Source organism: Suricata suricatta, chromosome 3 (assembly GCF_006229205.1).
Source record: "Suricata suricatta isolate VVHF042 chromosome 3, meerkat_22Aug2017_6uvM2_HiC, whole genome shotgun sequence".
NCBI lineage: Eukaryota > Metazoa > Chordata > Mammalia > Carnivora > Herpestidae > Suricata > Suricata suricatta.
The window spans coordinates 8,678,725-8,690,888 of record NC_043702.1 but is presented as its reverse complement, the minus strand read 5'-3'; the positions used below and the strand labels follow the sequence as shown (position 1 = coordinate 8,690,888).

The following is a 12,164-nucleotide window of genomic DNA, read 5'->3' as shown; positions in this document are numbered from 1 at the left end:
AGGAGGGGCAAGGCAGACTCACTGTACAAAGCAAGTAATCCCTTAAAAAGCAGGCTATTTAGGAGTGTCCAACTGCCAATAATAATGCTCGCTAATGACAGCCTGGAGTCAAGAACAAAATGCAATTGCAACACTCTGAAAAGTCAACAAGTGTATAATGACTAATAAAGAGCCATACCAAAAAAAAAATGTTCATTAAACTAACTGAACTTTTTACAGATTTTCTTAAAAAAAAAAAAAAAAAAAAAAAAAAAAAAAGCTTTTTATTGGTTAAAAAACTTTCCAAGAGAAAACAGATTTATCCTCCAATGATTTAAAAAAAAAAAAAAAAAAGCTGACCTTGGAACTTGGGTAAAGGGAAAATGAGATATTCTTTATCCTATTTTTACAACATTTTTAGAAATCGGAAGTTCTATCAAAAAACATTTTAAAAAAACCTTAAACCATATCATACATCTAACATTGACCTTACCTACTGAAACTATTAGTAGTCAAAAATTACTAATTAGCAACGATAAAATCTTTGAATCTGGATCAAATGTAGATACGGCCCTCCAAAAACTTTTCAAAACACTTCTTGTTAGTCCAGGTCAGATGTATTTTTCCTTTCAATCTTTAAAGTGTCATATTAATCGTCTACTAAAGTTACTAACACCTAAATCATCTAAAAAATAATAAATTCACACACTGTTAACTGTAACTTTAGACATTTATAGCAATTGTGAAAATAAGCCATCATTTAAAAAAAAACTATTACATGGTTCTTACGTAGAATAAAAGCTACTATTAAATAAGGAGCCAATACACTAATCAAAAAAAATTGTTATAGAGCAACTACCATTTGATCACTGTGAACAGGCACTGTGCTAAGCACTTCCCTCTCTCATTAAAAACTCAAAAGAATCCTGTAAAGTACAATTTTTCTAGAATTTACACCTTAATAACTTGCCCAAATTCAAACAACCAGGGAACTAGAACCCAAATTCCTCTTGCTGTTGAATCCACCCATCCTATCAAATCATCTCCTTCAAAAGTCTACCACTCACATAATTCCAAGATGATGTCCAAAAAATCCATCTTCTCAAATATTTTAGATAAACAATCAGCAAAAGAAAATAGAAACCTTCCTCTCGAAGAGAATGATTATTAACAATAATAGTGCAAAGCACTTATCCTATAGCAGCTGTTTTAGTTTTCCGTATTAACTAATTTAATCCTCATAACAAACCTAAAATGGGTATTACAATTATCCCCGTTTACAAATGGGAGGACTGAAGCCAAAATAAAGTGACCGACCCAAGGTCAGAGTTAATAGTATCAGAGCCAGAGTTTAAGTTAAATCCCAGTCTTTGTTCTTAGCCATTTACAACAAATTCCTTCATCACTTAGACACTATCACATGATCTTTAGAACATACAGATGACATTTCAAATTCCTGCGAATGAAGTAAAGGCAGCAAGTAATACTGTGAAGCAGGGGTTGGCAAACTATGGCACAAAGGCCAAATCGGGACCACTGCCTCACTCTGCAGATCAAGTTTGATCAAAACAAAGTCAATGGCTGCTTCTGCCCAACAAGAGCCGAGTAACTACAAGAGACTACATGACCCACAAAGTCAAAAATATTTGCTGTCTGGCACCTTTTAAAAAAAAGTTTGCTGACCCTGGTTCTGGCAGACAGTGTAGAAGCCTTCCTCTATACCATCCAAATATACATGTTTTTCTTCATCACTACCATAACAGCAGCAGCTACCATTTATCAAGTATATGCTACTTATGCAAGATTCTAATAGCAACCCATTTTATACAAAAGAAAGCAAAGTCTCAGAGGGTTTAAATGACTTATCCAAGATCTCATAGCTAGAATAGGGGGGATCTTATTTAAATACAGAGTTTCTGGCTTCAAGGCCCGTATTTTCTATATGGCAGCGCCTTCAAATTACACAAATGTATATACCCATAAAAAAGCAAAATTGTCTAAGGAAATTGACTGAAGTTTCATGATAAAAACACTAACTTCAGAAAGAAAAATGTTCATGTAAATGTATGCACAGATTAATTGGCTCATACTTCCATCTTATTTTCCATTGCACTGTATTTATAATTCCTGTTATCCCAGTTGGGGTTATGAATAACCCAGGGATACTCAAACCATAGGAAAAACATGGTATATCATCCCTATATAAAGTTATGGGGCAAGAAACTCATTAAAATAAACACATAATCTAGAATGTATTTATTCAATGCAATTAACTCTCCTGACCACCAAAAAAATGTCATCTTCTTCTGACACAGACTCTCACCCACCTTTACTATACTTCTGGTCTAGAAATATCCACCTCTCTTCTCTTTACCCAATTACCTATGCATCCCCACCCCACACACCTCCTCATTTCCCATCCCTGCCCCCTGGACACTAACCTATGTACCACTGAGCTAAGAGGATTCAACAGAGATTGGGTGCTATGATTCATAAAGACTTTTTCCATATTCTTATCCCATTAATCTCCCATACCACTAGATTGATCTACATCACTGTTAAGACTATATCATACATATTTATACTGAAAGCCACATCAGAAAGGTAACAAGGGATTGATTTTGGAATTAAATGTGGTCAAGTATACATGGACGCAGATAACACAACTACTCTGAGAAATATGAGTAATATTTTTACCATATTTTCTGTTCCTAACAGCTAGTCACCTGATAAAACATTGAAAAATGTCTTAAAATTCAGTTTAAAAATTTTTATGGTTAATTTTGTTTCCAACTTTATCCCCCTCCCTAATGACACTATAAACTCAAGGCCAAGGACCACATCTTACATGTCTTCATAATCTCAAATCTTGATCTAGGACTTTAAATAAGTATTCAAAAATATGTATTAACACAGACCCTTTGATTATTCATATACATTAATTCTATGTCCACTGCTATCTTCAGACTACCTTACCTAAGAGCAAAGATGTCTTTACAGGAGTATTTTTCTAGGTGCCAGTACAGCAGTTGCTGAAACCAACATAATTTCTTCTACTGGGCCAGAATTCTAACACTGGACAATAAGACACACATAACCACAGAATTTTTTTTAAAACTATTGTTTTGCTAAGTCTCCAACTATATGTTTCTTAAAAGAACTACTGATTAAGACATTTCTAACTATAAAACTCTCAATATGGAAACTTCCCAAATCCTTTACTCTTGCATCAAATATTTAAATCAACTCAGCAGACATCCTGAAAAAAGTTCTAAATATCTCTAAATATAGTAAACTCTGAAAAGTTAATTGTGCATTATGAATCATCTTATTTTTCTTTTTCAGTCACACAAAAAAACTAACATACACTGAATATAAGTAAATGCAGAAGTTAAGTAGGAGGCCTATCCACCAGAAAAGAAATGCTGCTATTCCAGCCAACATTAAATTGACCAATTCCTTAACTGATTCAAAAATCCTAAACTGGGTATCATTTAAAACCAGTGCCACCGCAAAAATCCCAAATGACAGTGCCTCATCTCTTCCGAAACTCCTTTCAGAAAACTTAGTTTGTGTGATGAGAAGATACCTGGAGAAAAAATGCCCTGACCTAATATACAGGCAGCTGAAAAGTAACACTAGACGGTTCAAAGAGGCAGAAGCAGATTATCTTACACGGCCACACCAAAGGCTGAAATTCCCCAAGTCTTACCTCATAGCAGCAACTGGAAGGGCAAACTTGAAGACAGGGTGAAGAGTAAAGTAAAGAACAAGAATGAACTCTGCAATTAACAGTTTCCTTTTCTGAGAAAAGTATTCTGAGGTGAAAATGTGTAAATCAACACTAATGTTCCTAAAGACACTTGAGAAATAATTAAGAACAAGTCTGATCACAAGGGAAGAACTACTGAATCTTCTCAAAAATCAGCCTATTTGTTGCCATCTACTGGTTGAGAAAGGCAGAAATGCTGGCGGGTCTGGGATGGAGGGGTAGACGTCCAGTTCCTAATTCCCTCTTGAGAGTAGGCCGCTTCCCCAAAGTGGGTAGAGAATGGGAAATAAAGGTTTACTAAAGGAAAAAAGAAAGCTGCATGAATGTCTTGCATTAAAAGATACCCATGTCTCGTAGCAGTAAAATGCACAGCCTTCACAAATGTTTCTATTCTGCAGTCCACAAAACCCCACAAATTTTGCACTCTACTGCTTTAAGCCATTTAATTCATGAACTTGCACTAACTGCTAGCATCTCTGCTATTTCCACATAAGAACAAAATGAATGCAAACGGCAGTCAGCAAAGTCTATAATATTCTAGAAATAAAAGCAGCTGTAGAAAGAGAAATATTACTACCAGACCCCTAAATGAAGTATTATTCTCCGCATCTTTAGTTTCCCTCCAGCCACCATCTAACTTCATTTCCTAATTTTGAAATCCTGTCTTGCCAACTCTTATAAAAGGCCTAATAGTCTGTGACTACATCAACCAGAGTGGCAGGCAAATGTTTTACTAAGATATTTAACTCAACAAAACAGGTAATATTAATTTGCACTTTTGAAAAGTATGTAAATACTTAAGCCACAACTTGCTCTTTTAAAAACATTTTTTTTTTTTTACTGCATTAGATGTTTAGCAGAAGTTTCTCTTACACCTAAGAATGTCATTACTGAGTTAACTCACAAAGAATCACATATTAATTCTGGAACAGTACTCCGAATTAAAAAAAAAAAATCTCTGAATAAACAATAGATGAATGTGTTAAGACAAAAATGATTGCCAGCTTCCACTGAAAATTCCATTACTGAACAGAGGACCAATGGGAGTCCGTTAGACAGCTCCTGCTTATTTAACAGAACTATTCTAACTAAGTAGGGACAGTAGACAAGAAGTTTCACCTCCACTGCAAAACTTACCACACGTGTGCCTGTAACTCACGGTCCTGGAAAGGGAAGCAATTTCAAAGACAGACAATTAAAATCTCCAAGCACTTTTCCTTTGCAGTTCATCTACAAATTAAATGTCTGTACACTTTTTTCATAGGGTCACTGCCTATTTAGTGATTAACAATAAAGCCAACGTGTCTATTTGTTAAATCTAATTTCCTAATCTCCCATTTAAGAACCTCAATCACCTCAGCCTGAATCTTCTGTTATTTCATAAATATGGACCCCTTACTCCAAAGGGCCAGTTTATCTTCCCATTAGCCCCTCACCTCAATTACACCTTTCCAAGCTCCCCACTCTACCTACCCAATCAAGGCCAGTTCAAACAAACTTTTAGGCTTCCTTGGGAACTTCAACCTAGGACCGAATCTCTCTCTAAACTTGAGAGCCCACGATAAAACTCAACTTTGTACTTGATAACAAATATGTACAATGTTAAATGTTGTGTTCAACTCTCATCAATTGAAATCATTTACAGTAAAGCACATTTCAACATAAAAGACCTCTTATAAATCTGTTTCTCCTCTGCACTCCTCAAGAAGGCAAACCTGGTATGGAGCCAGAAATGCACATGCATTAGTTGCTGAGGAAATATTTGCACAATGAAAGCACTTCCAACAATTTCTTCAGTAAAGCCAAATTTTGTGACCTAATTCATCTGTTTCTTAATTTAGAGTCTCATATCAGGTTTTCTACATGTAGAAAACCTGCATTTAGAATATCTACAGGCTACTTCTCGATACTAAATGCTACATTATATATAGTTACCAAGTTTGACATGGTTAAGTGTTTTTCAACTAAATGAAACAACAGAACTCAGGACAGGAAGCTTCTGTATTCCAGCAGAGACCTGGTACACAGTCAGCACTTGATAAATATGTATCAATTATACACTTTTATCTACTGGTAAACAGAATTCCCAAATGCTAAACCTAAGGTCACAAAGTTAGTAATGTGGTCTAGTCCCTTAACTGCATATTTTATTTTGTTTTGTTTAATGTTTATTTTTGAAGGGGGGGGAGAGAGAGAAGAGAGGGGGGAGAGGGAGAGAGGAGGGGGAGAGGGAGAGGGGGAGAGAGAGAAGGGATGTGAGGGGCAGAGGGTGAGGGAGACACAGAATCTGAAACAGGCTCAAGGCTCTGAGCGGTAAGCACAGAGCCTGACGTGGGGCTCGAACTCATGGACCATGAGATCATGACCTAAGCCGAAGTCGGACACATAACCATCTGAGCCACCCAAGCGCCCCTTAAATGCATACTTTGATGAGCCTAATTCTGAAAAATTTATATGCTAGCATCCTACACGCAGCTACCAAACCCTGAGAAACGAAAATAAGCAAGCAGACAGAAACCATGGCAAATGTTACTAATGATACTTCACAATATAGTTTCTCAATGTGTCACTGAAACAAACTCTATCACTGCTCATGTACCATGCAGGTCAGGAGGCTAGTGCCAGCCACTCTGGGCATGAAGAAGGAGACCTTTATCACCAGAAACCAAAGACCTAGTTAAGAAGTTAAGTAACTAATTATAGAAGACAGATGGTGAAAGCAGTAACTAAAACTAGTAAAATGTTGTGGAAGGAGAGTAAAACTCTTACAGTAGGTACCAAAGAAAAAGTTAAGTGTGTATATGTTACTACAAGAGATACAAGATGAGAGAAGGGTATCAATCCAGGTGGACTCAAAAATCAAAGTCCAGGCAAGAATGTTGAGGTTCCTGGAGCATGTTCAGAAGGAAGGAGCAGCTCAATCTGACCACATCCAGCCCAGGGCGCAAGACAGACAAGATTACAAAATACTGGGGCCGTAGCAGAAGTTACAGCATGTTCATATATTTACTACTCACAAGGAAACTACAAACACTTGGTTTTCAGAAAGATGAATAAAGGGAGGAGGCAGGGTGCTCCATGAACCTGCTCTCTTAAAGACACAAAGCAGTTAAATTACAACTAAACAATGAATTTCAGAAGGGCTACCTGAAAAAATTCATTTCGGGTTTTCCAGGGCATCATACATGTTTACCAAGATAAGGACTTTAAATTGAGTTAATTTGACCTTAAGAAGTTACAGCACAAGGTACATCTATTGATTCAGAATGCTGCTCACGGGTGGAATGAGTAGGAGTTTTGAAGTCAGGGTAGAACTCATTGGTTATGACAGCCAACAAGTTGATTAAAATATACATTGAAATGCTCTGACTTCAAGTCTTGAAGGCTTGCTGATAGATACTTCAGCTTATAAACAGCCTTCAAGCTATGTGTATGGGTAGTAACCCAAATTTATAGAAGTGCATCCTCTCTAAAAATGAAACAAAAACAAATTCAAATGATGTATAAAACTAAGTTTTGTACTTAACAAATACATACATTGTATCAAAATCTATTTAGGGCCTCAATGTAGCATTTAAATGATCAACTAGTACATGTAAATAAGGGCCTATTAAAGAATATAAAATGTCCTAATTTTTTTAAATACATGATTTAAAGTAACTTGCAGTCTCTAAAATACATATCAACAGATTAAAAAGAAAACTCCCAAAATCATTTTTAGGATTAACTATGATTCAAAATGTTTGTCAAAACGAGACAGACATTAAACCATTACAAAGTATTTTCACTTACAGTAATATTTTATTCTCATAAGACTTAACTCCTTCAATAAGCATTCAAAGACTCCTTATTACAGGCCTGACACTGTGCTAGATACAAGGGATAAAAAAGGGAAGACTGGATTTAAGGAATTCATAATTGACTATGGAATACTATCATATACTCAAAGACTTTTAAGTCTAGATATGTAACACAAGTATGTTCTAGGTAGAAGGGTGTTAACAAATGAGGCAGTGAATGGTCAATGCTACAATGAACCGGTGGAGGAAGGGCCCTGTGTTCCAATCTAGCTTTGGAGCCTAATCTCCTAAATAGTGTCTAGCATACAAATGACAATTAAATCTAGGTGGCAATTAGCCACACTCAGATTAGGCACTCGAAACTCACAAAGGTTAAATTATTTGTCCAAGATCACAAAGACAGAAGAAAAGGCAGTTAAGACTGCAACCCAAGTCTTCTACCCTCAAATCAGATGTTTGATTTAATAGTGCTGTTCACTAATGAGAGGCCAGACTAGCAGTTTTTTTTTCATTCCAGTCCACTAAAATGACGTTTTAAATCAAACATAGCTGCAGAGCTATTACCAACAGCTTCTGCACACTCAAGAGAAAAAACAGATAGGTCTGAATAATGGAAAAGTTTCTTTTTCTTCTGGCCAATCCAGTTTACTGAAACTATAAGAATCACAACCCAAATCTGAAAGGCCTCAGAGAAGAACTATGAAGCATACTCATTTCAGCCTAGGAAACAACTTCTTTTGCCAATAACCTAAAATCAAGTTAGGATATTGGGTTTAATTAAAGAATTGCATTTTTAAAAATCCAGGACACTGGCCAAGTTAAATTTTACTCAAAAATCAAGAGACTGGTTCAGCAGAAGTATATTTACCTATTTACTGTTAAGTAGCAATAAGCACCCATTAAGTGTCAGAGTAACTCAGCAAACCAGGCAGGGTTTGAAAGAACAATTGCTAGGAGTTTATGCCTTCAAGAAATCTGTGAGACAGCTGTTTGGTCTATACAGAGGCACTGAAAGAAAACACACAAATGTAAAGCTAATGTTACATGTTAAGAACTACAGGTACCGAGATTACATAACAATGGACAGATTATATTTACTGTATAATATTCATCAGATTCTTTCTCTTATACCCTTCCCAGCAGTCAGGAAGATAGATATGAAGAGGCTGGGATCACTGAAGCAAATAGCATCCTGAGGAATCTGTTGAGGCTAAGAAACTTTCCAAGCAGGAAGATTGGCTGCACAGTCAGCAAGATGAGGCTAACATTATTGGTTTGAAGTAGGAAGGAAAATGGGGATTATTTTCAATCAGGCTTATGAGTGCACCTTCATGCAAAACAGAGATGCAAGATAATCCTGGACTTGGAGAAACCTATAATCCAGTCAGGGAAACAAAAGCAACACATGTCAACAAATCTAACACTATAATCCCATCATGGAACCTGTTTGGATAACCAAGAAATAAAAGGGAAGGATCCTGGGGAAGAAGTGTTTGAGGAAGTGATAGGAACGGGTAAGTTGAAGTGAACCTAAAATGGTTTAAATAAAAGAAAAGCGCATGTCAGGTTGGCAGTAACAGGAACCTGAGTGAAGATGAAAAGCAACAAACAGGTTGCTATTTCAACTTGAGTCCATCAAACTACCTCAGCAAATGGAAAAATTAAAGGTCAGTTGGTATATTTGCTCAAAAAGACCCTCATCCACCCACTTAAAAGAACTAAAAAAAAAAAGAAATTTTTCCTCTAAATTCTGTAAAGAAAATAGATTTGGCAATGTTTTCCCTTCATTGTAGTCTCTGACATTATGAAGTCAATTCCATAAGAGCCACAAACCAAAACAGGTACTGTGTTATCAATAATGAAAATAAAGAAATCTCTCTAAATATGATTTATTCAGCAGGAGGAGGTATGGTAGAAAACTATCTACCATGCTGATGCAAAACCAAAACCAAAGTAAAACAAAACAAAAACAAAAAACACAACAGAAATTGGGCCCAAGATCTACTACCAATTTAGCAGCAGTTTCAAAAAATAAGTTGCTGTAACTTATCTGCAACTTACCTTACATCAAGGTCACCCCCCCTTTCACCATCACTGGTGAAAAGCTCTAAATGTTCTTAATGACCGCAAATAGCTTAATGTAATTTTCTAAAACTTGTGATAATACATTACACTTATCTAGCAGTTTACAATTTTTCACAGCCATTGTATCCACTGGGTATCACAACCACCCAGTGAGGTAAAATAGTGATTGCCCACCCCCATTTCACAGATAACTGGAGACCAGATAGAATAAGTGAATAGCTCAAGGTCAAACTGCTACTGTCTGTGTGAATTCCCAGGCCAGTGTGTTTCTTTGCTAGGATGATGAGCTTAAAACAGGATCATAAAATCCCATCCAGATAATATAAATCTAGTAATCTTAAAAGTTAGAATGGAAAAGTAAACATTACTTCAAATTTACTTTGCTAGGTGAAAGCACTGATTTTACACTTGCCTAGCATCCCTTTCATTTTTTTAAATAATTATCTTAGTTGAGCAGCTTCTAGAACTCTGGCAAAAGTATTCTAAAACTTTTAGAAAGTAAATGAAAAACTGAAACAAAAAACCTGTTCACAACACAAACCTAAACAGTAACTGTCAGCAGAGCAGACTTTAAAACGACTCAAACTCCTTAAAAGCTGGGAATGGAATAGAAACAATGACGATGTTAATTACAGTCCTTAAATTCTTAAAGATACTGGCACATTCATAGAAAGGCAGATGTGAACAAAGGCAACCTCCAACCATGTTAATACGCTCTCTTAAGCATAAAATAAATGAAATAAAAACTCTGCCAACAATCTCACAAAGATGATGTAAAAGCCTAATTCAGTCTTTCTGGGGTTGAACATGGAGCAGGGCTGTTTCAAAATAAAGAACCAGAAATTCTGTTTACTCTATAAAATTCACAGTACTGATCTCTTTGCACAATGTAAATATGAAAATAAATCTCAATAAAGCCATCTGCAACTGTCTCTAAATCTCTGATAAGGCCATTCCTCAATCCTAACTGCTCCCTTCACACAAACACACACACACACACCTCGACCCCGTGTAAATGCGAGACACAAACAGGCCTCATCTAGAGGCCTCTTGCCTTCTCCAACAACTAGGACCTTTGTTCCTAGCGTCGGTTTTTTGCTCCACTCAATAGCTCTTTCAACTTTCTACCCTATATTTTTTGTTTTGTTTTGTTTTTAGAGAGGAGATCCTCAGCCTCCACTTCCTGGGTCTTTAAAAAATGAAATCCCAAAAATATCTAGAGAGAGAGACTGGAGAGGAATAGAAAGTTGAACACAGCACTAAAGGGCCTACAAAACCGAATAAAGCCCGGGGATCGGGTGATTTGGCAAGCTGGGCAAGATCCGGGGAAGGCCGACTAGGAAAGGAGACAGCAGGGGAGCAGTTGGACGGCCACTCAGAACACATTCCCTGCGCTCTTATTAAACGTACCCCCCGCGCCCCTCACACACGGACGTTCACTCACTGCCAGAGTCCCTCCAATTAACTAACGAAGCAATCAAACTATACCCACCGCCAGACACGACGCTTAAGCCAGCCGTCCCCAAAGTAAATCCGCGTTATCAAAAGCCAACCAACCTGTCTTAAGGAGCAGCCCCCTTCCGTTCCCTCCTTACCGCACAGGGTAACCAATTCCCCTCCTGTCCCCTCAGCCGTTCAAATGTGTGATTTCCTCCCGATCTGCAAGTGTTTTTAAATCTTTATTTTTCCCCCTGCGGCAAATTAAGGATTTTTGTTCTTCTGAGGAAGGAAGCGCCACGAAGGGCAGGATTGGGGATTTTCCACCCTTGGTTATTTGAACTCCTCTCTAACTTGTTTCTGAACTGAAAACCCACTCACTATGGAGGAGGATGGAGGAGAGGGTGAACTGAATGGGCAAACGATATAATGGGTTTTATGTAATCCACATATAAATAAATTAATCGCCTGACTCGCTTTGAATACTAATACGACTGGAGTGACAATTGGTCCACCTCCCTAAGTCCTGGACCCCCAGCCCCCCATTTCCAGTCTGATCTGTTTGGAAGCAAGCTCTGCTCCTCTCAGCCAAGTTTCTCGGCCTCTTTTCCAGCCCCCCTGCAAGCCCGTCTCGTCGTCATCCTCACTCAGCCTCAACTTCCCACGGCTGAAGAACCGGCCCAGCGCAGACCCCGTCTCCGGCCTCGCCCGCCCACAACCCTCCCCCATGGCAGGAAAGCCCTTACTGCGGTCTAAAGTCACTCCGGCCTCTCCCTCCTCTGACCCTCGCTTCCCACAACTGTTGTCACTCGAGCTGCTCCCTAGTTTCCATTTCCGGGCCGTTCCTGGCCCTGGAGCCTCTCCTCTCCCGGTTTCCGGGCCCCCCATCCCATTTCCGGGGAACCCTGGCCGTCTCCACACCCCCCACCTGCACTTCCGGCCCCCCACTTTCTCGCTTCCTAGACGCCCTCCAAGCTCCAAAGCCCACTTCCGGCCCCCCCCCGGCCATCGCCGGACTCCCCAAGACCCGCACGCCTTACCCCGGTTCCGTGAAGGGCCCTCCTCATCGCGGGAGGCCTGAAGAGGGACCT

The 12,164-nt window shown here is 38.4% G+C and overlaps 1 protein-coding gene across 17 annotated transcripts in view; it reads right to left on the bottom strand.

Annotated features, from left to right (window-relative positions):
• Positions 1-12,137, bottom strand: part of TRIP12 (thyroid hormone receptor interactor 12) — a 133,986-nt gene extending 121,849 nt beyond the window's left edge. For 8 of the 17 annotated variants that reach the window (XM_029933640.1, XM_029933642.1, XM_029933637.1 and 5 more), the window contains exon 1: positions 12,114-12,136. The gene's annotated coding sequence lies outside the window, so the exon portion shown is untranslated. Of the gene's footprint in view, positions 1-12,113 lie in introns of all 17 variants that reach the window. The other 9 variants (XM_029933647.1, XM_029933648.1, XM_029933646.1 and 6 more) reach the window with 2 other exon arrangements.
• Positions 12,138-12,164: the final 27 nt, after the last annotated feature.